The 23,862-nt window shown below is 42.3% G+C and overlaps 1 protein-coding gene across 9 annotated transcripts in view; it reads left to right on the forward strand.

The window, feature by feature from the left end:
• The window catches only part of fhod3b (formin homology 2 domain containing 3b), a 561,621-nt gene that overhangs the window by 181,973 nt on the left and 355,786 nt on the right, over positions 1-23,862 (forward strand). The window lies entirely within an intron of this gene.

A 23,862-nucleotide genomic window follows, 5' to 3' on the forward strand; every position in this document is an offset into this window, starting at 1 on the left:
CAGCTAGGATACAGTCCCAGTCCTCCAACCTATCCTATTGTGCATCTTGGAATTTTCCCTCATAATGTTAAAGCTTTAACACCACATTCTGCAACCTGATATTCTTCTCTTTGTACTGCCTATCGTACTTGTGTTTGGCATGATTGTGTAGTATGATTTGTTTTGCCGAGATAACACACAAAACAAAGCTTGTCAATGTATACGTGTGGTATTAATGAACCAATACTACCTTCTGGATAATGTGGAGCTACTTCTATTATTGGAACTATATTCATTCAGGCTGATTCAAAGTCAGACACCATAGAAACAGATACTTTGATCCAACTTGTCTATGCAGAGCAAGAAGTCTTTCTCAGCCAACCCCATTTGGGCCATGTCTCTGTAATTTTCTCCTGCCCATGTTCAGATGCCTTTGAAAGTGGTGTAATTATACCTGCCTCTACCCCACACACTATTGTAGCTCTTCCATTTACCTATCTTAGTGTGCAAAAATTGCCACTCTTATCCCCTTTTAAATGTTTCCCCTATCATTTTAAACCTTTGCCTCCAATTTTAGACTCCACTTCCCTGAGAAAAAGACACGACTACCCTATCCATGCTCCTTGCGATCTTCTCAATCTCTCCGAGCTCACCCCGCACCCACATTCACTGCAATTGTGATTTTAAAAGAATTTTATTGTTCTCTTTCGGGACACATATGACAATAAAACACTTTTGACTCTTGACTTTCTGGGAGAGCAGTTTGAGCCTATCCAATCTCACCATATAACTCAAGCCCATTATTGCCCGACATTAATTCTCAATCAATTGAATTGAATTGAGTATATTTTATTAGCCAAATATGTATACATGCAAGGAATTTGCCTTGATGTTTGCTCTCAAGTAACAACATGATAAACAGTAGACAATTAAAAATAAAACATTATAATTTAAACATGCGAAAAATGAAATTAAATACCAGAGCACAAGGAAGCTACAGACTTTTGGCTGTTGTTGAGTAGAGCTACTGCTCGTGGAAAAAAAGCTGTTTTTATGTCCGGCTGTGGTGGCTTTGACAGTCCGGAGTCGCCTTCTAGAGGGAAGCGCTTCAAAGTGTTTGTGGCCAGGGTGAGAGGGGTCAGAGATGATCTTGCCCGCTCGCTTCCTGGCCCTTGCAGTGTACAGGTCGTCAATGGGGGGGAAGGTTGCAGCCAACAACCTTCTCAGCTGATCGAACGATGCGCTGCAGCCTCCGAATGTCATGCTTGGTGGCTGAGCCAAACCAGACCATGATGGAGACGGTGAGGACAGACTCTATGATGGCAGTATAAAACTAGACCATCATTGCCTGTGGCAGATTGTGTTTTTTCAACTGCCACAGGAAGTACATCCTCTGTTGGGCCTTTTTGACTGGAGTCGATGGTGACTCCCATTTCGGGTCCCTGGAGATGATGGTTCCAAGGAACTTAAATGACTCCACAGATGAGACTGTGGTGTTGTTGATGGTGAGTGCGGGGAGGGGAGGGGGGGCCTCTCCTAAAGTCTACAATCAATTCCACCGTCTTAAGAGCATTGAGCTCCAGGTTGTTGCGATGGCACCAGGACGCCATTGCAGCATCGCAATTGTACCAGAGTACAATTATTAATAGTGTACTCTTGATATGGCGTGCAGATGAAAAGGCTTTCACTATTAATGGGTGAATGCTTTGTGCTAATCAATCCATACCGAATTTGGGAGGAACTAAAAAGCGTGCATTATAGTTAACATGTGCCACCAGAGCGTAGTTGAGCCAATAAGATAAACATTTTGAAAGGGGTGACCAGAGTTTGTACATAAGGGGATTTAAAAAAGTCCAGAAGAATATCCTGTCTTCTGAGTGAGTGCAGCCCAAGAATAGATTATGGTCTTCGGACAGAGTGCACTGAACCCCTGCCTATTTTCCTTCCCCATCATTGCTGCCATCAGTATAATTTCATACCCAATTATTGCCATGTCTGAAGTACCACACTACGCCAAATTTTAATGAAGCATGAACTTTGGCACAGACGCACAAATGGCTGTTTCTGTGAAGTAAATTCTCAGTGAAAATAATTCATGGATTGTGAAGTGCTTTGAAGTTGGAAGTAATGCAACGTCAATGATTTTCTTTTCATTCTGACATTTCCATATTTCATGCTTTTTTTTTTCTCTCCCTCATTCCCAATTTCTTGGGAGGCCTTGGGCAACCCTCTTTGTGTTTGCCTGAGCATTCAGTGCAATGTTTAATTCACCCAGGCTGATACACTTTGGCACTGTTGGTTGTCTGCTGATTTCAAAGAACATAACTGGAATGAGGCCTTGTGATAGAATTAGAACAATGCATCTAGATCTCCGTTACAGTCCAAGTTTCTGTGTTCCTAAGCAACTGGAGAATGATTGGAAAACTTTTTTTATAACTGAATTGGAGTATTTCTGCCATAAATGGTGCCCACGCATCGCAAGCCTTCCGTTACTTTCATTAAGGCTCTGTCGCACAGGTCAGAAATGGGCCCTTTAGCCCACCGTCGTCGTGGCTGTCCCTCGAGGTCGAGGATGATGGTCTACGTTCCTTCACTGAACGAAGACGCCTGTGTGTGTGTTTGTTTAACGTGTACTTGATGTTGCACTCCAAGAAGCACACGGCCCTTCACAAATCAATCAACTAATTCCAACGGCAAGGGAACCAAAACGATTGGAGCTGATAGACCATGTTTATACTGACTGTTATGCTTATCTATACTAATCCAATTGACCTGTGTTTGGCCCATAGCCTGCCATGCCTTGGCAATTGAAATGCATTTTTAGATGCATCCTAAATCTGCTGCATGGTGGTGCAGTGGTAGAGTTGCTCCCTCACTGCCAGAGACCCGGGTTCAATCCTGACTGTGGGTGCTTGTCTGTACGGAGTTTGGACATTCTCCTCGTGCCCGCGTGGGTTTTCCCTGGGAGCTCTGGTTTCCTCCAACACTCCAAAGACATGCAGGTTTGTAAGTTATTTAGCTTGGGGAAAATTGTAAATTGTCCCTAGTGTGTGCAGGAAAGTGTTAATGTGAAAGGCTCGCTGGTTGGAGTGGACTTGGTTGGCTGAAGGGCCTGTTTCCATGCTGTATCTCTAAACTAATCTCTAAACTCCAACAGCTTCTTAGACAGCGTTTCCAATTCTAGCTCGTGCTTTGCTCCATACAATATCCAAATTGGATTACTGGTTTACTGGTGAACACCTTTCCAGTTGCCAAGAAAAGGCTTTGAAATTAGATGAGAGTTTGTTATCCAGAAGACATAGGTTCAAGGTGAGAGGGGAAAGATTTCATGGGAACCTGAGTGGTATGGAACGAGCTGCTGGGTGAGGTCTGAAGAAGAGTCTCAACCTGAAACGTCACCCATTACTTCACTCCAGAGATGCTGCATGTCCCGCTGAGTTACTCCAGCATTTTAGACAATAGACAATAGACAATAGACAATAGGTGCAGGAGTAGGCCATTCAGCCCTTCGAGCCAGCACCGCCATTCAATGCGATCATGGCTGATCACTCAATCAGTACCCCGTTCCTGCCTTCTCCCCATACCCCCTCACTCCGCTATCCTCAAGAGCTCTATCCAGCTCTCTCTTGAAAGCATCCAACGAACTGGCCTCCACTGCCTTCTGAGGCAGAGAATTCCACACCTTCACCACCCTCTGACTGAAAAAGTTCTTCCTCATCTCCGTTCTAAATGGCCTACCCCTTATTCTCAAACTGTGACCCCTTGTTCTGGACTCCCCTAACATTGGGAACATGTTATCTGCCTCTAATGTGTCCAATCCCCTAATTATCTTATATGTTTCAATAAGATCCCCCCTCATCCTTCTAAATTCCAGTGTATACAAGCCCAATCGCTCCAGCCTTTCAACATACGACAGTCCCGCCATTCCGGGAATTAACCTAGTGAACCTACGCTGCACGCCCTCCATAGCAAGAATATCCTTCCTCAAATTTGGAGACCAAAACTGCACACAGTACTCCAGGTGCGGTCTCACCAGGGCCCGGTACAACTGTAGAAGGACCTCTTTGCTCCTATACTCAACTCCTCTTGTTACGAAGGCCAACATTCCATTGGCTTTCTTCACTGCCTGCTGTACCTGCATGCTTCCTTTCATTGACTGATGCACTAGGACACCCAGATCTCGTTGAACTCCCCCTCCTCCTAACTTGACACCATTCAGATAATAATCTGCCTTTCTATTCTTACTTCCAAAGTGAATAACCTCACACTTATCTACATTAAACTGCATCTGCCATGTATCCGCCCACTCACACAACCTGTCCAAGTCACCCTGCAGCCTTATTGCATCTTCCTCACAATTCACACTACCCCCCAACTTAGTATCATCTGCAAATTTGCTAATGGTACTTTTAATCCCTTCGTCTAAGTCATTAATGTATATCGTAAATAGCTGGGGTCCCAGCACCGAACCTTGCGGTACCCCACTGGTCACTGCCTGCCATTCCGAAAGGGACCCATTTATCCCCACTCTTTGCTTTCTGTCTGTCAACCAATTTTCTATCCATGTCAGTACCCTACCCCCAATACCATGTGCCCTAATTTTGCCCACTAATCTCCTATGTGGGACCTTGTCGAAGGCTTTCTGAAAGTCGAGGTACACCACATCCACTGACTCTCCCTTGTCAATTTTCCTAGTTACATCCTCAAAAAATTCCAGTAGATTTGTCAAGCATGATTTCCCCTTCGTAAATCCATGCAGACTCGGAATGATCCCGTTACTGCTATCCAAATGCTCAGCAATTTCGTCTTTTATAATTGACTCCAGCATCTTCCCCACCACTGATGTCAGACTAACTGGTCTATAATTCCCCGTTTTCTCTCTCCCTCCTTTCTTAAAAAGTGGGATAACATTTGCTATCCTCCAATCCACAGGAACTGATCCTGAATCTATAGAACATTGAAAAATGATCTCCAATGCTTCCACTATTTCTAGAGCCACCTCCTTAAGTACTCTGGGATGCAGACCATCAGGCCCTGGGGATTTATCAGCCTTCAGTCCCATCAGTCTACCCAAAACCATTTCCTGCCTAATGTGGATTTCCTTCAGTTCCTCCATCACCCTAGGTTCTCCGGCCCCTAGAACATTTGGGAGATTGTGTGTATCTTCCTCAGTGAAGACAGATCCAAAGTAACGGTTTAACTCGTCTGCCATTTCTTTGTTCCCCATAATAAATTCCCCTGCTTCTGTCTTCTGTCTTCAAGGGACCCACATTTGCCACATTTTTTGTGTCTATCTTCGATTTTAAACCAGCATCTGCAGTTCCTTCCCACACACTGCTGGGTGAGGTAGTTGAGGCAGTTATCATCACAACGTTTAAGAAACATTTAGACAGGTACATGGATAGGGTAGATTTAGAGGGATATATATGGGCCAAAGGCCAGCAGTTGGGAGTAGTAGAGATGGGGAATGTTGGCTGGCGTGGGCAGGTTGGGCCGAAGGGTCAGTTTCCACACCTTAGACTCTATCTATTAGTAAACACAGGTGATGGAGCTGGCCCAGCAGTCAGATAAAATGTTGTAGGATGGAACTGCAGATGCTGGTTTAAATAAGAGATAGACACAAAATGCTGGAATAACTAAGGGTCTCGACCTGAAACGTCACCCATTCCTTCTATCCAAAGATGCTGCCTGTCCCGCTGAGTTACTCCAGCATTTTGTGTCTATCTCTCAGCAGTCATATATACTAGTGTGGCCACTGACGTTTTAGCCCATGTTACTCATGTATCTGTTGCTTGACTGTCACCAGGATTAGATAGGCTAAATGTTTTTGAGTCAAGGAATCATGAACCAAAGGACATGGGTGTAAGGTGAGGGGAGGGAGGTAGATTTAATAGGAACCCGAGCAGAAATGTTTTTGCACAAAGGGTGGTAGGTCTATAGAATTGGCTGCCAGAGGAAGTAGTTGAGGCAGGTACTACCACAGCATTTAAGAAACATTTGGATAGGCACATGGATAGAAAACTAAGAAATAAAAGTAGGTAGCACTTTTCTCCAGATCAACTGTGGTAAAAATTTAGAATGCTTTCCTCTGACAAGCTGTGGATACTAAAGTAACAATGGCTATTGGTGTGGATGGATACCATAAGGGATTGGAAGCAAATGTGGGCAATGTAACGGCTAGTGGAATTAAGGGATATGGGGAGAAGGCAGGCACAGGTTACTGATTGTGGATGATCAGCCATGATCACAATGAATGGCGGTGCTGGCTCGAAGAGCCAAATGGCCTCCTCCTGCACCTATTTTCTATGTTTCTAATACATGGAGAGGTTGCAAGAGGGCATAAACCACCTGGTGATGCAGACTTGCGGATGAGTCATTTCTCTTTCCTATGTTTCTAAACACTTGGATCATGCCAAAAAACATATTTTTTAAGAGGTAACCTTTTTTGTCTGCCTTCCAGTTCAGACAAGATAAAATGAATAGCCAAATTGCTTGCTTGTCATTTTGCTCTTGGTTTAATCCAGCATTAAATACGTAGCAGCTCTCTGGCAATCGTTCACATTCACCTTCAGCATTGGTTTAATATGATAAAGAACAGAGTAACCTGTAAAGATAGATGAAAAGCATTGAAGTAAAAGCATATATGTAAAGCTTATTGGCTGTGCGCATTTACTGTTGAGTTATTTGCTGGCTGTTTATTGCCAGGATGTCCTTTTGGCTGCGTTAAGACCTAGGATATGCATTGGCAGTGCTCGGAGCTAGACAACCCTAATGGATTTATCTAATGACTGGATGGGACGTTGTCCTGTCCGATATTCGAATTCCAAGTCAATGCACCACTGAGACTTGAGTGTCCAAGCTATCAGTTCCTCATTGTGTCACAACATGCCTGATGTCACGAGCATGTGATGAAGATAATTCTTATTGTATTCAATATTAAGTTTAATCTTCAATCACATGCCGGTTTATTATGATATATGATATGGTGCCTGAATATTTCTTTCTGTTGGTCTATTAACTGTTAATTATGTGAAATGCCAAATGATTCCAATAATTCTGGCAAACTTGAATTCAAGATTAGATGTTAATTGTTTTCTTAATTAGTTTTATTTTAAATAGTAATTCTTTATTGACCAACTATTTAAAAGTTCATTAGTAATTTTTAATTAGCTAATTGTGGAAATCTGTTAATTTTTGTACAATTTAAACTCTGGGTGGAGTTTGCAGGAAATCGTAAGTACTTACCAAATATAGCAAAGATTTGAATAAGGTTCCTTTTCCTGCTTATTTTTCATTAATGATAGTTGTAAAATCTTGTTAAAAGTATATACATTAGTAAACATGCTGTGATTACGTCCTTGGGTTTGCCTTCAAATATAAGATAATGAAAAGTAGTTTTATTAACCAGTGATTGGGAGATTAATTGTTACACAAGTGCTATAATCAAGATTGATCAAGATTTCCGACTGATAATGATTTTTTTTAAAGCATGAAGCTCAGGCCAATGCTAGCATTCATATGGCTGATTTATGTGTTTGACTCTCTGATTTAATTTTCCTTGGATGCGACACCAGCAAAATGGCATTGTACAAATTCATGAGAGGATTACATCTGATAGATGCACAGAGTCTCTTGCCCGGAGTGGGGGAATTGAGAACCAGAGGACACTGGTTTAAGGTGAAGGGGGGAAAAATTGAATAGAATTCTGAGGGGTAACTTTTTCACACAGACGGTGCTCGGTGTATGGAACGAGCTGTGGGAGGATCCAGTTGAGGCAGGTACCATCGTAAAAATTAAAACATTTGGTCCAGATACATGGATAGGACTGGTTTAGAGTGATATGGACCAAGTGCAGGCAGGTGGGACTACCAGGTAGTCCCACCTGCCTGCACTTGGTCCATATCACTCTAAACCAGTGGGATTTTAAGGTGGGATTAGTCCCTGAATCTGGAGGTATGCATTCTCCTGACTCACTGAATAAAAACAATACTTGTTCTGAAACTAGTCTGTAGAAGGGTCCCGATTTGAAACGTCATCTGTCCATTTCCCTCCATGGATGCTGCTTGGCCTGCTGAGTATCTCCAGCACTTTGCATTTTACTCTTGTTCCTATAAATTCTGGGCAGAAGTGCACAATTCAGCAGGGTCCCATTGGAGGAAATACATGAGGAATAATAATCGGTATTAGCTCTGTGGTGTTTGGTCTCATTACCTTCCTGTGCAATCACAATGTAGGTTTCCACTGGCTCCGACTAATTCAGCTAGAACTATATTGTGCTCTGCAATTATCACAATGCCATTTGAGAAAAAATCTTGACTCTTTCTCAAATGTCACTGTAATCAGCGAGAAGACAAAATTACATCTAGAAAAAATAAGTGCTTGCCAAATACATGACTGCAGGAAGTTGAAAAATTGCCACTGGTTTTAAGCTGTCTGGTGCTCTATTAGCATTTATTCGTGGTTCAGTGGGTTGAGAGAGGTTAGTTGGCCTTAAGGCTACATTGGTCTTGTTTCTGTCATGTTGAGCAAATCAATGATCTTTGAATTTATATCTGGCCGCCTTCTGTAAATATCATCTTGGGGATTATCTGATCACGCTCTTGTGATGTTTTAGATTGTATCTGACAAACAAAGACTTCCTCGTTCTTGTGTATGAAGGAACTGCAGATGCTGGTTTACACTGAAGACAGACACACAATGCTGGAGTAACTCAGCGGAACAGGCAGCATATCTCGAGAGAAGGAATGGGTGACGTTTTGGGTCGAGACCCTTTCGGGTCTGAAGAATTAAGAGAATTAAGAGATTTAAGAAGAATTAATAGATTTAAGAGACTTTCAGATGGGCATATGGATATGCAGAGAAAGGAGGGATGTGGATTAAGCACAGACAGATAGGAGTTGGTCTTGGCATCATGTTTGGCACAGATATTGTGGGACAAAGGGCCTGCTCTTGTTGCTGCACTGTTCTGTGTTGGCCCTGCTCTTGTGCCATATTTTAGTTTTTCAGGCTTTGTTATATGTTCAAGGAACAGGTATAGATTTGGCCCTGTGTTTTGATAGTGGTGAAGCCGAAATTGGTTTACAAACATTGAATGTAGTAACAAGTGGGAACAAAATTGCAATTAGGGCACTATCATTTTGATTTTGGTTCGGTTTGCATTTTTCTCCGTCATTTATTGCCATTTATCAAAATCGGATATTTAACATAATTAAGATTATTAAGGGTTTGGATACGTTAGAGGCAGGAAACATGTTGCCAATGTTGGGGGAGTCCAGAACAAGGGGCCACAGTCTAAGAATAAGGGGTAGGCCATTTAGAACGGAGATGAGGAAAAACTTTTTCAGTCAGAGAGTTGTGAATCTGTGGAATTCTCTGCCTCAGAAGGTAGTGGAGGCCAATTCTATGAATGCATTCAAGAGAGAGCTAGATAGAGCTCTTAAAGATAGCGGAGTCAGGGGGTATGGGGAGAAGGCAGGAATGGGGTACTGATTGAGAATGATCAGCCATGATCACATTGAATGGCGGTGCTGGCTCGAAGGGCCGAATGGCCTCCTGCACTTATTGTCTATTGTCTATAATAAAAATAATTGGTGAAACAAATCGACTGTTAATTTCTAGAATAATGTCCACCTTAATTGTTACTGACAATTAACTCCATCTGAATGCTCAAGTCATTGATGGCTTTCATAATTTCTTACCAATCCAGCTTCCAACACACCGACCTAAGTTACCTAAGCATTTTACAAATACATTCCATTAGATGACTACAAACAAATGTAGGCATTAGTCTACCAATAATTTTAAGTCGCATTCTTAAACCAAAAACATCATTAATATAAAATATTTTGAAAGTATATGTATTTAAATAGACCTTTAGATGAGGAAGGGCAGCAACAGAAAGGGTTTAGTTATTATCTCTAACGAATGAAAAAAATCTAATTCTAATTACATTTTAATAAATTCCAGAGGGACCAATTTAATGTCCTCACCTCAAAAACATCCTCTAACCATCGCTGATCTTTTGTGAGGGAGTCAGGACTTAGTCAGCCATGTGTGGTGGACGTCAATTGTGAAACCATTGTGAAACAGTTAAGAATGAGTAACTCGGCAGGACAGGCAGCATCTCGGGAGAGAAAGAATTGGTGATGTTTCATGTTGAGATCTTTCTTCAGACTGACTACATATTTTCAGAATTTTTTATATTAGTAATGTTTTTGGTTTAAGAAAAAAAACTACTTTGAGACCCTTTCATTTTTGAGCATTTTGTCCACCTTAACTTTCATGCCCATTGGCCCTTTTCGCATTCACTTGGTTCCCTCTGGAAGGTTTGGTAAGGCTTGTTAGATTCTTGACTGGACAGGTTTGTGAGAAGAAATGCTCTTTGCAAGATTGTGTCAGTAAAAACAGTGCAGATCCCACAAAGACTGTGTACATGCACAGGTAAAACTGTGCAATGGCTAGGTCTTAGATGCTGAAATCTACTGGCTGTGTGGATGAAAAGCTCGAGTCTCAGCACAGGCATGGAATGTAGTTATCTCTTGATTCATTTGGTTCCTCCGAATTAACAGTGCGTACTGCCATTATTTGAGAACCTTTGCAGAATATAGCCTGGATCATTTTCATGAATTTTGCAAAACCACCTGCATTCTCGATGGCAGCCACGCCAATGGTCTGTCTGTCTTTTCATCTTTTTCGTTATTTTTTAGTGTGTTTTAAAAAGTATGTGTTAATGTTCTCTGGTTTGTTTTATGTGAGGGGTGGAGGAGGGGATCGGGGGAAACTTTTTTCAATCTCTTACCTTGCCTGAGATGCGATTGTTTTCCGGATCGTATGTCCGGTCGTTCTGCGGCCTAACATCATGGAGCTGGCGGCCTTGTTCGAGGCTGACTTTGATCTCCACCGCGGGGCCATGGACTTGCCATCGGAGCCTGCGATCCCTTGCCTGGGATCGATGCTCCAACTGCGGCCTGCGGATTCCAACATCGAGGAGCTCAGAGTCTCAGGTAGAGACTGATAGCGGGAAGCTCAAGTCGCAAGAGGCTCGACCAGCCCCGACCCGGGGTCCGATCGCCCGGCACGGGGGAGCTGAGATCCCCCCGATGTGTGAGCTTGCTCACCCCGATGATGAGGGCCCGACCATGGGACCCAAGATCGTCCCGTCAACGAAAGGCTTGAGGGCCCCGACCGCGGGAGGACAAAGAAGGGAAGAGATTGAACATTTTTTTTGCCTTCCATCACAGTGAGGAATGTGGAGGAGTCACTGTGGTGGATGTTTATGTTAAAATGTATTTTGTGTGTTTTGTTGCTTTTTATTGGTATGACTGGCAAATCAAATTCCTGGTATGTTACAAAACATACGTCTAATAAAGTATGATTATGATTAATATGATTATGATTCTTCAAGGAATGAATCGTATATTTCTCGGACGCAAGTTTAATCAAACCGTGGTGCCGATTGCTTTGTCAGAAGCAAGGGATTATTTAAGAGTGTAATGCAGCAGTGATAAGCTAATAAAACCCTTGGAAGAGCCACAGTATCAAACTGGCAAACTGGAACTGGATTAAGGATGAATTGCAGTTATTGCCTCGCCAACAGTCTATCTGTTCCTTCCTTCTCTGTTGTTTTTTTAGTATGTGTTAAATATATGTTTTTAATGTTCTTTAACTTGTTTGTTTTATGTGGGCGAGGGGAGAAACATTTTTAATCACTTACCTCGACGGAGATGGGATTTTTGTTTCTTCCCTGTATCGTATCTCCGTCCGCACTGTGGCCTGACATCGAGGAGTTGGAGGTCTCTGCTGGAGACTGACTTCAGGAGCTCTAACCGCAGGAACCTGCGAACTCTAACATCGTGAAGCTCGTGGTCTCTAGTTAGAGACTGACTTCGGGAGCTCCAAGCCGCAGGAGCGACGATCGCCCCGACGCGGGAGCTTCGATCGCCCCGACGGATGGTTTGACTGCGCTGACCACGGGTGAAAATGATGGAAGAAGAGTAGACTTTATTGCCTTCCGTCACATTGAGGAATGTGGGGAATCCGCTGTGGTGAATGTTTATGTTAACTTTAATATAGCTGTGTGTCTTGTTGCTTTTTTTTTAGTATGGCTGTATGGTGATACGAATATCACTATCTTAATTGGTACACATGAAAATAAAAGACCTTTGAAACCTTTGAAGGGTACAAGATAATACTTTGCTTTTTGTGGATACCTTTTGTTAACTACTTCGGTTGAATGAATTGGTGAAAGATATGGGAAGGGGGAGGTAATAAATGTGGTTGCAAATGGATAGCCACGTTAAAGAAATTATTATAATCTTTATACAACACATTTGGGCAGGTATATGGATCGCAACAGTTCAGGGGGCTATGGGCGAAGTGCAGGCAAGTGGGGCTCTCTCAAGTAGGCAACTTGGTCAGCACGGACTAGTGGGCAGCATCATCAAGGACCACAGCCACCCAGCACGCAGGCTGTTCACCAGGCAGACGATACAGGAGTATGGCTGCGCGTACCACCAGACTTAAGAACAGTTTCTACCATCAGGCCATCAGGCTTCTGAACTCAAACACTTTTCACATCATATATGTTGATTATTTTAATATTGTCTTTTTACCTTACTAATGTCATTTTTTATCTTATTTATCCTTGGAATATTACTGCTGAGGTGACCCGTTGTCTTGTCAGATACATTTCATTGTACCATTGACCCTGTGCCAACCTACATATGACAAATAAAATTATTATTATTATTATATATTATTCCATGCCGCAAAACTCTGACGTTATGACTCTATGAAAACACTTGAATTAAATATATATAGATGAATAGGAGGAAAGTTAAAATATTTCCTGCGCTTTTAATTATTTTATTAATGTATTCAGCATTGAATAACAGGAGCTGTAAGCAGTGCAGTAATAGAATGGATGGGTGATAATATGGTCCATCCATAAAACCTTTGCCCGAGGCAACGACTTGGTTTTGCATGTGTGAATCGATCAATCTGGTCATACCACAACTGGAAACGGAAGCTCAAGAAATAAAAAATAGTGATTTTTTTAACATGTTATGTAAGCATCACAATGAGCAATAAATACCATGGCAGGTCTTCTGACACATCGGAGTGCCAACGGTCAGTCAGAAATATGAACTTTAGTTTAGAGTGCAGCATGGAAAGGGCCCTTCGACTTTTTAAACCCACACCAGCCATCGATCACCTGTTCACCCAAGTTCTATGTTATCCCATTTTCACATCCGCTCCCGACACGCTAGGGCCAAGTAACATTTGAATCCGCATCTCTTTGGGAAGTGGAAGGAAACGAGCACTTGGAGGAAACCCATTTGGTCACAGCGAGAGCACGCAAACTCCACACAGACATCACCCGAGGGTTGGATCTAACCTTGGTCTCTGGCGCTGTGAGGCAGCAGCTTCACCACTGTGCTGCCCTTGTGCACAGTGGGCTTCTTCTTAGCGCCTGCTTCTGAAACACTTCACTGATAGCTCATTGACGCAAAACAGTAAAAACTTTCAATGGATCATGAACATGTCCCTGGGGCTCTGTTAGTAATTTGCGAGAATTCATTATGGGGCAAAGGTGAAACATGGCCTGGGACTGCCACATACTATATTGCAGTTAACTATCTTGTTGGCGATAAAATCAATTTAAAGCTCTGCAGTGCATTAATGCGACACAAACCCTTGTTGCTAGGGAATAAGATATCACTTTGTGGGTTTGGTTTCTGAATTACTCTTGTCGTGGCTTATCTAGTACCAAAGTTAATTCTGACTTATTAGAGATGCTTATAGAATTTGCACATGCAATTTAGTTCCTAATTGCCCTTAGGATTTACTTTGCCGAAAAGCTAACATGGTGAACCACTTTAACGCTCGTGAAAGCTTCCTTTTATGCAATATCTCCATGCAGTTCCGCAAACTGTGATCCAACTGAACAAGATAATAGGGCCCTGTTATTGCCCCGCCCACAAGGCACATAACTCTTGGTGCAAATGCTGACTTGGCTTCGTTCAGAGCCTTCTAAAGTATTTAATTGTTAACTTGTGTGCGGTCTTCAATTAGTAAAAGAATCAACGTCTGTCCTTCAATTCAGCAAGCACTGAATGGTAATGTTTTAAGCACGTAATAGATTAATAGATGTAGCAAAATCAGTAGCTGGAGGGTTGTGGATGCCACAAAGATAAATGAATTACAAATTATTTCCATCTTGCGTATTCTGTTCTGCCAGAGGCAGTTTATAACTTTGCATTAGGAATTTAATAATGTAAGGAAGCGCTCAAGTAAGCATTGGTATACGAATGTATCTAATCAAGGCACTGATATTACCTGTACTGTGAATATGATTCACTCAGTCCGGTCACATTGTCACTGAAAAGCATTTATCTGCGTAATATTGCTTAAATTTACCGCCAGAATGCAGCAGCCATTCCAGTGGTGGGGAAAAAACAGACACGAAATACTCGAGTACCTCAGCGGGTCAGGCAGCATCTCTGGAGAGTATGGACAGGTGACATTTCAGGTCGGGACCCTTCTTGAGGAGAGGCAACACAAAGCCTACCCTTCAGACAGAAGGAGGGTCCTGACCCAAAACATTACCTGTCCATTTTCTCCAGAGGTGGTGCCTCACCCACTGAGTTGCTCCAACACTATCTTTTTGTTAACCAGCATCTGCAAGTCTCCTCATCTCCTTCCGAAAAGAACGTCCTTTAATTCTGAGGCTACGACCTCAAGTCCTAGACTCTCCCACTAATGGAAACATCCTTGTTTCGGACATCTATTGATGCCTGGACATGAATACTGGGTAATTTCAGTGCTCGCCAAGATTTTTCTCATTGGAAGGGTTTAACAGAGAACTAAATTTCTTGTGGCTCATGTATCTGTATAGTGCGATCATCAATTGAAGCATATAAGATTATTAAGGGATTGGACACGTTAGAGGCAGGAAACATGTTCCCAGTGCTGGGGGAGTCCAGAACTAGGGACCACAGTTTAAGAATAAGGGGTAGGCCATTTAGAACGGAGATGAGGAAAAACTTTTACAGTCAGAGAGTTGTAAATCTGTGGAATTCTCTGCCTCAGAAGGCAGTGGAGGCCAATTCTCTGGATACTTTCAAGTGAGAGCTAGATAGAGCTCTTAAAGATAGCGGAGTCAGGGGGTATGGGGAGAAGACAGGAAAGGGGTACTGATTGTGAATGCTCACATTGAATGGCGATGATGGCTCGAAGGCCCAAATGGCCTACTCCTGCACCTATTGTCTATTGTCCAATTCCTGAAGTTGTTGAACCTTTTGTATCCATAAATCATATTGTTATGCTAGCTTTTTGTATATCTATTCAAATGATTGAAGATAGACACAAAATGCTGGAGTAACTCAGCTGGACAGGCACATGTCTGGAGTGAAGGAACAGATGACATTTTGGGTCGGGACCCTTCCTCGGAGCTGAAGAATGGTCCCGACCCAAAATGTCAACCATTCCTTCTCTCCAGAGGTGCTGCCTGTCCCCGTTGGGTTACTCCAGCATGCAGTGTCAATGTTCAGTGCAAACCAACATCTGTAGTTCCTTTCTATATATTTTTAAATGATTGGTTTGGAACGCAAATCTATTGTTTTAAATTTTAATCTATGCTCATTTGGATAAAATGCCAAGGAAAGATGGCTCATTGTATAAACTAGAATGATTTTGTTTATTTCTCTGACACACAGAGGTGAAAGAATATTTAGCTTTCATGAAAAGACAAGGCAGGCCATTATTTCTGTGGCTCAGTGTCAGATGAGCACTTAAGGTAGTTCTTGGTAACAGATTACACTTCAAGTTTAGTTTAGAAATACAGTGCGGAAACAGGCCATTCAGCCCACTGAGTCCATGCTGACCAGCGACCCCCATAAACTAGCACTATCCTACACACTAGGGACAATTTACTACTTTTACCGAAGTCAATTAACCGACAGATCTGTAGATCTTTGGAATGTAGGAGGAAACTGCATCTCCCGGAGAAAACCCATGTGGTCATGGGGAGAAGGTACAAATTCTGTACAGACAGCACCTGTAGCCAGGATCAAACCCGGGTCTCTGGCGCTGTAAGGCAGCAACTCTACCGCTGCAACACCGCATCTCCCACAAAGGAAACGGCCCTTTGCCCCTTGTCCATGCCAACCGAGATGGCCCATCTACATTGGTCCCACCTGCCCGCATTTGGCCCATATCCCTCTAAACTTTTCGTATCCATTTTCCCATCCAAATGTCTTTTAAAATACTGTACATGTTGTTATAAAATACATGATCCAACACCACTGGCGAAACCAAGGATTGAACCAGGGACCTTTAGATTTTCAGTCTAAACATTTCCAACTGAGATATTTCGGCATCAGTTGCGGGTAATTTTTTCATCCAACATCTTTGAGATATGAACATGTTGGCAGAGATGAGTTAGATCATCCAAACATACAAAATACTGCTGACACTTGTCAGACACTGTCCATGGTGGCTCCAACACTGGTTCTTTAGGACTCTCTGGAGTACATTGAGAATGGAGGTAATGGGAGTAGCAATGTACTGGGAGTGATAGTAGAAACATAGAAAAATAGGTGCAGGAATAAGCCATTCGGCCCTTTGAGCCAGCACCGCCATTCAATATGATCATGGCTGATCATCTAAAATCAGTACCCCGTTCCTGCTTTTCCCCCCATATCCCTTGATATGGCAGTAACGTTGTCCAGTTTCTCATGCAAACTTTGAATGTTTGGAGACTTTGAATGCAAACTGAAGTACAAACAAAGGGTTAATTAATAATGCTGTAATTCAAGGACCTTCTTGGAACAGTAATCGTAACATAGCACATTATGCTAAGATTGAATCAACCTTGTTTTCAATCCAAAACCAGGGTCTTAAATATAAACAAAAGCGCCAGTCTGAAGAAAGGTTCCCAACCCAAAACATCACCGATCCATGTTTCTCCAGAGATGCTGCCTGACCCGCTGAGTTACCCTAGCACTTTGTGTCCTTCAGTGTGAGGTGCAAATTGTTTCTGATAATTTGAGAAACTATGTTATGAGGTAGTCACTAAAAATGTGATCGATTCTAGAATAGAAACTATTGGAAGCCAGCAAATGTAACTTACCTATTTAACAAAGGGGTGGGAAAATTGAAAACAACAGATTAGTTATACTAACAGCAGAGTTGGTGAGAATGCTAGGACCCTTAATTAAAATAGTAACAACAGGGAAGTTGGAAAAATAAATAATAGAACGGGGCCAAGTAAGTATAGGTGTAACATGCTTGTGTTTTTTGGATTGTACGTTTTAACTTGCAAAAAAAGATTAGGAAGAGCCAGTGTTGCAATTCGGAAGGCAAATTGTGTATCTGCCCGGGAGATACCAAACACTGCAGATGCTGGAATCTTAAGCAAAACACAATGGGCTGGAGGAACTCGGCAGATGAGGGAGCATTGATGGAGGAACGGGCAGGAGATGTTTTTGGTTGGGCCAGCGATCCCCGCACATTAACACTACCCTACACTAGGGACAGTTTTTACATGTATACCAAGCCAATTAACGTACAAACTTGTACATCTTTGGAGTGTGGGAGGAAACCGGAGTGCTCGGGGAAAACCCACGCGGTCATGGGGAGAATGTACTAACTCCGTAAAGACAAGCACCTGCAGGCAGGATCGAACTGTAAACACTGTCAGGCAGCAACTCTCCCACTGCGCCACCGGGCAACCCTGATGGATGCAGGTATGTGAGGTTTGATTGGCAGAAGAGTGGAATAAGTGACAAAGGCTAGCGATGAGAAGGAGACAAAAGGGTGTTGGATAAGGAAAGAAGAAAAACAATGAAATCTCCGGTGTTTCAGAGAAATCAATCCAAGTCTGTCCAACCTCTCCCTGTATTAATAATCCAAGCATCATTCTGGTAAACCACCTCTGCACCCTTTCTGAAACCTCCATTCTTCCTGCTATGGGGGTGACCAGATCTGCACGCAATGCCTGTGTCTACTTAAAAATGATACTGAGAATAGTTGGCGTGTGCAACTGTTAAAAGTTTTAATTCTGTCTTGGAAGTGGTAACCTCTTGAAATATTAAAATCCATGTCTGAAAATGTTTGGAACCCAGCCACATGGCTGCTCTCTGGTAATAATTTTGTCTGGCAGCATTTGGCTTGCGAAGGGAGGCGTTTTCAATGATTCTAAAATGTATTGAAACTAAACTGCCCTCCTGCAACATGACAGGTTACTGATTCAAAGAAACTATTGAGACTAATTAAAGAGATTCGTCATGCCAACAAACGCTCTAACAAACTTCTTCATTGGTGCGGTAGAAAGTATCCTAGAAACATAGAAAACAGGTGCAGGAGTAAGCCATTTGGCTCTTCGAGCAGCCACCACCATTCAATATGATCATGGCTGATCATCCAGAATCGGTACCCTGCTCCTGCTTTCTCCACATAGTCCTTGATTCCATAAGAGCTAAGAGCTGTATCTAACTCTCTCTTGAATCCATCCAGTGAATTGACCTCCACTGCCTTTTTGTGGCAGAGAATTCCTCAGATTCACAACTCTCAGGCTGAAAAAGATTTTCCTCATCTCAGTCCTAAATGGCCTTTCCCTTATTCTCGAACAGTGACCCCTGGTTCTGGATTCTTAAACGGTGACCCCTGGTTCTGGATTCTTAAACGGTGACCCCTGGTTCTGGATTCTGATCCTGGGTGCCTCATGGCCTGAAATTGTAATTCCAATGCTGCAGAGAGTGATGGGTACAGCCTGGTCCATCATGGGCACAGACCTCCCACCATCAACAGGCTTAACATGATGTCTCAGGAAGGTGGCATCGATCACCAATGTTCACCATCATGCTCGCCTCTCGCTGCTACCATCGGGCAGGAGAAGCAGAAGCCTGAAGTCCAACACCACTAGGTTGAGGGGCAGCCACTTAGAACCATGAGTTTTTTTTAACTTGCCAACACAACCCTTGGGGAGCATTTGCGGTGCAGCGGTAGAGTTGCTGCCATACAACGCCGGAGACCCGGATTCGATCCTGACTACGGGCGCTGTCTGTACAGAGTTTGTACATTCTCCCCATGACCACATGTGTTTTCGCTGGGTTCTCCAGTTTCCTCCTACACTCCAAAGACATTTGTAGGTTAATTGGCTTTTGTAAAGATTGTACAGGAGTCACTGGTCAGCGCAGACTCAGTGGGCCAAAGGGCCTGTTTCCACGCTGTTTGTCTCAACTAAACTTAACTAATCCCACCTTAGCAATAGGACACTATGGAACATAATTGTCTTGCCCTAATGTCTTTTTTTTGTCTTTTTTTTCTTTACATTATTTTTAAAATGTGTAATTTATGAATAATGTATGTATTTGTATGTTGTCTGAGTCTGTGCCTGTGATATTGCTGCAGGTAAGATTTCTCATTAGATCTGTACCTTACTGTACTTGTGCATATGATAATAAACTCCCTTTGACTAGGTGACCAATCCATGGCAGTTAGAAATGAAGCATAATTTGGACCCAGTTGGACATAGTCATTTGACATCATTATTAAATTGTAAAGCCTCACTGAGGCTAATGCCTTCAAGAATGTTTTTAACATTTTCAGTTTGCAGAGTGAAGCATTTGCGCAAATAATATTTAAGCTGTATTTGTGGATGTAATATTTGGTTTGTTAATAAATGTGCTTCCACTGAATTTTCTTGTTTCCTAAGTAACAAAGGTCGTCACTGATGCACAGAATTATATGATAAGTACAGCATATGAAAGTGATCATTTGGCTCAGTGAGTCAATGACAGTAATTATTCTCCACATGAGCAGTATATCTAATCATATGTGCCCATTCTGTTCCTCTAATACTTACTATCTAATCCTTTCATTACTCTTCTAACTTATTCTTAAAAACACTAACCATGACCCAATCGTACACATTTCACCGTTTTTCCACCATGATCCAATGTTCTATCACAACAAACTGGAATGGTTCCTGACCATGTCTACCATGGTGCAGTAATTTAAATGCTTTTCCCCCAAACCCATGTGATCTGGCATATTTGTTTCAACGCTCTTTCCATGCTTTTCTGTTCCTCATCTAGATTTGTCCTTTGGGAAATCATCCATCCGTACAGTTCCAACTTCGATGTTTCTCGTCTCTGTTGTGTCAAATCACATTTTTGTAATCAAGCACATCAGTATGGCTGCCAATTGTACTGTTGCCCATCCTCTCATCTTGCCAAGGACAAAATAGTACCCAGTGTTTAGTCTGAAAAATATGTACTTTTTGATAATCAATGTACAATTACAAACATTACAATTACAGAGAGGCACAGTGGTGCAGCGGAAGATTGCTGCCTTACAGCGCCAGGGACCTGGGTTCGATCCTGATTATGGGTGCTATCTGCCTGGAGTTGGAACGTTCTCCCTGTGACCACGTGGGTTTTCTCTGGGTGCTCCGGTTTCCTCCCACATTCCAAAGACGTGCAAGTTGTTGGTTAATTGGCTTCTGTAAATTGTCCCTAGTGTGTACAATAGAACTAGTGTACGGGTGATCGCTGGTCGGCACGGGACTCGGTGGGCGAAGGGCCTGTTTCCACGCTGTGTCTCTAAACTAAGCTAAATATCTGCGGAGGGAGTAAAGGGCTCTTATCCATTGAGGAGCTAAGTTTCCCCCAAAGACCACAAACCACCAAGCCCACCACCATCCAGCAAACTAGTCATTTCCAGGATCAGGCCATAAAGCCCCAAATAACATTGGGCTGCAGTGACCAAGAGCCTGAAATCTAATTTCCTACACCATGATATTGGCCCAGACAGCAACATGTCGATATCCCTTCCTGAATACTTGCAGTCAGTTCACACTGGTGAAAAGTGGACTGTTCACTAAATATGCTGAATAATCACCTTTAGATTGATATTGCAATGATCACCTCTCCATTTTGTGGCATTGCAAGTTTGGCTCTGTAACGCATTTGAACTGGTCTTTGAAAATTATTTCGAGCTGGTTTAGTACTGGTTGAATCATCATCGGACTTTAGGGTTTCCTTGTTTACTTATGAGTCATTTTTGGTCTGCAGTGCCCAGATCTGTTTCTGCAACATACAATCCGTTGAGTAAAAAATTAAGCAAGAATTGTCTTGATAAAGGAATATTTTTCACAGGTTGCCTTCCACGAAATGCTTGAGACTTTTCTGGTCGGGTCAGTTGCTTGCTTGGCCAACTATTTATTTGGCAGACCATTCTCTTGAACAGAATCCATCCTGTCCACTTGGCAGTCTATCTATTCAGCTTTCATGAAGTGGAGATTACAGCATTTCAGACACTGTTATTAATACTGTAATTGTCTTTAAAAATAAATGGCTCTATTCTTTGAAAAAACTGAAAGTATCCATTGCATATTTAACAGAAAATTAGAGTGTATTGCACAAGATTTGTGGTTTCAAAAGAAGTATTTATCCTTTCTGAATTATTGTGATGTTTATCAACTGGCTCATTTTTAATGTCATTGGAAATCTCGGTGTTGTGATATTTCAATATTTTCTGATCTCCTGCTCTCGGGGGTTATGTTGGATTGTTGATTATTGTTAGAAACGAGGAACTGCAGATGCTGGTTTATCACGGAAAGACGCACAATGCTGGCGTAACTCAACGGGTCAGGAGAGCATGGAAAAGTGATGGTTCGGGTCGGAACTCTGCATCAGACTGATCATTAATGTGATCATTGATTATTGGCGTGTCTTAAAGATTTTATAACTGTTTATCATCTTTATATCCTATGCTAATGAGTGAAGGACATCACTACATAGTTACTCATTGAGTTAATGCAGACGTTTAACCCTGCTGCTGTTTTAGAATATTTTTCATGTATGCCAGCAGGCCCTCTTATACCTGGCGCATGTTAAAATGAAACACCTCTGTCATAATGATGCTAATGGAAAGCGATGTAATACATTGCAAATTTAGAGGTGAAATATAAGATTACATCTATTCCCTTCTTAAAAGAAAACATTGGGACCCTTATGAAATCTCTAACAGTACTCACCCCTTGCAAATATTTTTCTCTGAATCTACAATTACTAAATGCAGATAATATATTTTTGCAACCAAAGTGTATTCAGGCAATGTTCTGGTTGAGGAGGAAAGTTCATAATTTGTCTTGGTGGGTCACTGAGTGCGTATCATTGAGCTCTGTACCATTCCAGAGCAAAATGAGCACAATAGCAACCACCTCATAGAGTTAGCCTTAAAGTTAAATGGATATAACTGTGTTCTCCACCACAAACGCAAGTTGGATTTGAATTTGTATCATTTCCACTGGAGTTAATTTTGCCTGCATAGCTTTTCTTTTCTGGCAAGGGTTTTGCCTGGTTGAACTTGGCTGGCAATGGGCTAAAGACAACATCACTCTGCAGTTTAAAAAATGTAAGCTTTTCGGTTATCTGAAGATGACAACTAGTTCTCTGTTAAATCCTTCGTCTAAATGTAGCCGGGCATATGTCTTTGCAGCAGCCAGTAAAGGTTCTGTTTTTCCCTTTTCGGATCCCTGTCCACTGACTACGTCCATAAAATGTTTGCATGTAGATCAGCTGGACTCGGACACCAAGCCTTATAGTTGAGGGCTTTTGCTCGATGAACTGCATTTCAGTTGATGGATCAATTTTATATGTGGGAGAGAGTCGGAGAAAGAAAAGGGATTAAAATAGAGCACATTTTTTTTCCAATCCAACTCTTGAAATTATACACACAATGATTGTATCAAGATCTCTGAGGATTCCCATAATGCTGTTGGAATTCTCTATGCTTGAGGTTTAGGGAGGCCCTATTGCGTGAGATTATTTAGGATAAGAAATCAATAGCTTTTTTGATATTACAGGAAAATACAAACATGGAGATTGTGCAGGAAAGCAGTGCTGTGGTTCAAGATCAGCCACGGTCATTGATCTGCCATCATTACATCACCAGAAGTGAGGCTTTGCAGTATCAGTAGAAAATTGAGATTTTCTTTACCTCGTATCTCATTTCATGACAAATATTAGAATGTAGTCATCTCATACTGAACATTTATCAAAACACCATTTTGTTTCTTATTGTTTTCTTCCCCAAGTGCATTCCCTATCCAAATGACTAATAAGTTAGTCATACAACATGGATAGACACAAAGAGCTGGAGTAACTCTGCAGGTCAGACAACATCTCTGGAGAAAAGGGATAGGTGACATTTTGGATCGAGACCCTTCTTCAGACTGCAGACCTATTCCTTTTCTCCAGAGATGCTGTCTGACCTGCTGAGTTACTCCAGCTTTTTGTGTCTATCTTTGGTTGAAACCAGCATCTGCAGTTCCTTCCAACTGCCAGCATGGAAACAGGCCCTTTGGCCTAACTTGTCCGGGCCAACCAATGTGTTCCATCTACCCCAGACCTGCCTGTTTGGCCCATATCCCTCTAAACCTATCCTAGCCATGTACTTGTTTAAATGTTTTTTAAACGTTGCGATACTATCTACCTCGATGACCCCCTCCAGCAGCTTGTTCCATACACCTACCATCGTTTGTGTTTTTTTTAAAAACGTCGCCCCTCAGGTTCCTATTAAATCTTCCCCCCCCTCCCCCTACATTAAACCTATGTTCTCTGGTTCTTGATTCCCCTACTCAGGGTAAAGTTTTTTGCCCAATCTATTCCTCTCATGATCTTATACACCTGCATAAGATCAGTTCATCCTCCTGTGCACCAAGGAATGAAGTCCTAGCGTGCCCAACCTCTCCCTATAGCTCAGGCCCTCGAGTTCTTGCAACATCCTCGTAAATTATGAAAAGATATGACCCCACCTGTGCTCCCTCTGGCACTGCACTGCTCACAGCCTCAAAAATGATTTGTTCCCATTGTT

The sequence above is a fragment of the Rhinoraja longicauda genome, chromosome 2 (assembly GCF_053455715.1).
Source record: "Rhinoraja longicauda isolate Sanriku21f chromosome 2, sRhiLon1.1, whole genome shotgun sequence".
In the NCBI taxonomy this organism is placed as follows: domain Eukaryota; kingdom Metazoa; phylum Chordata; class Chondrichthyes; order Rajiformes; family Arhynchobatidae; genus Rhinoraja; species Rhinoraja longicauda.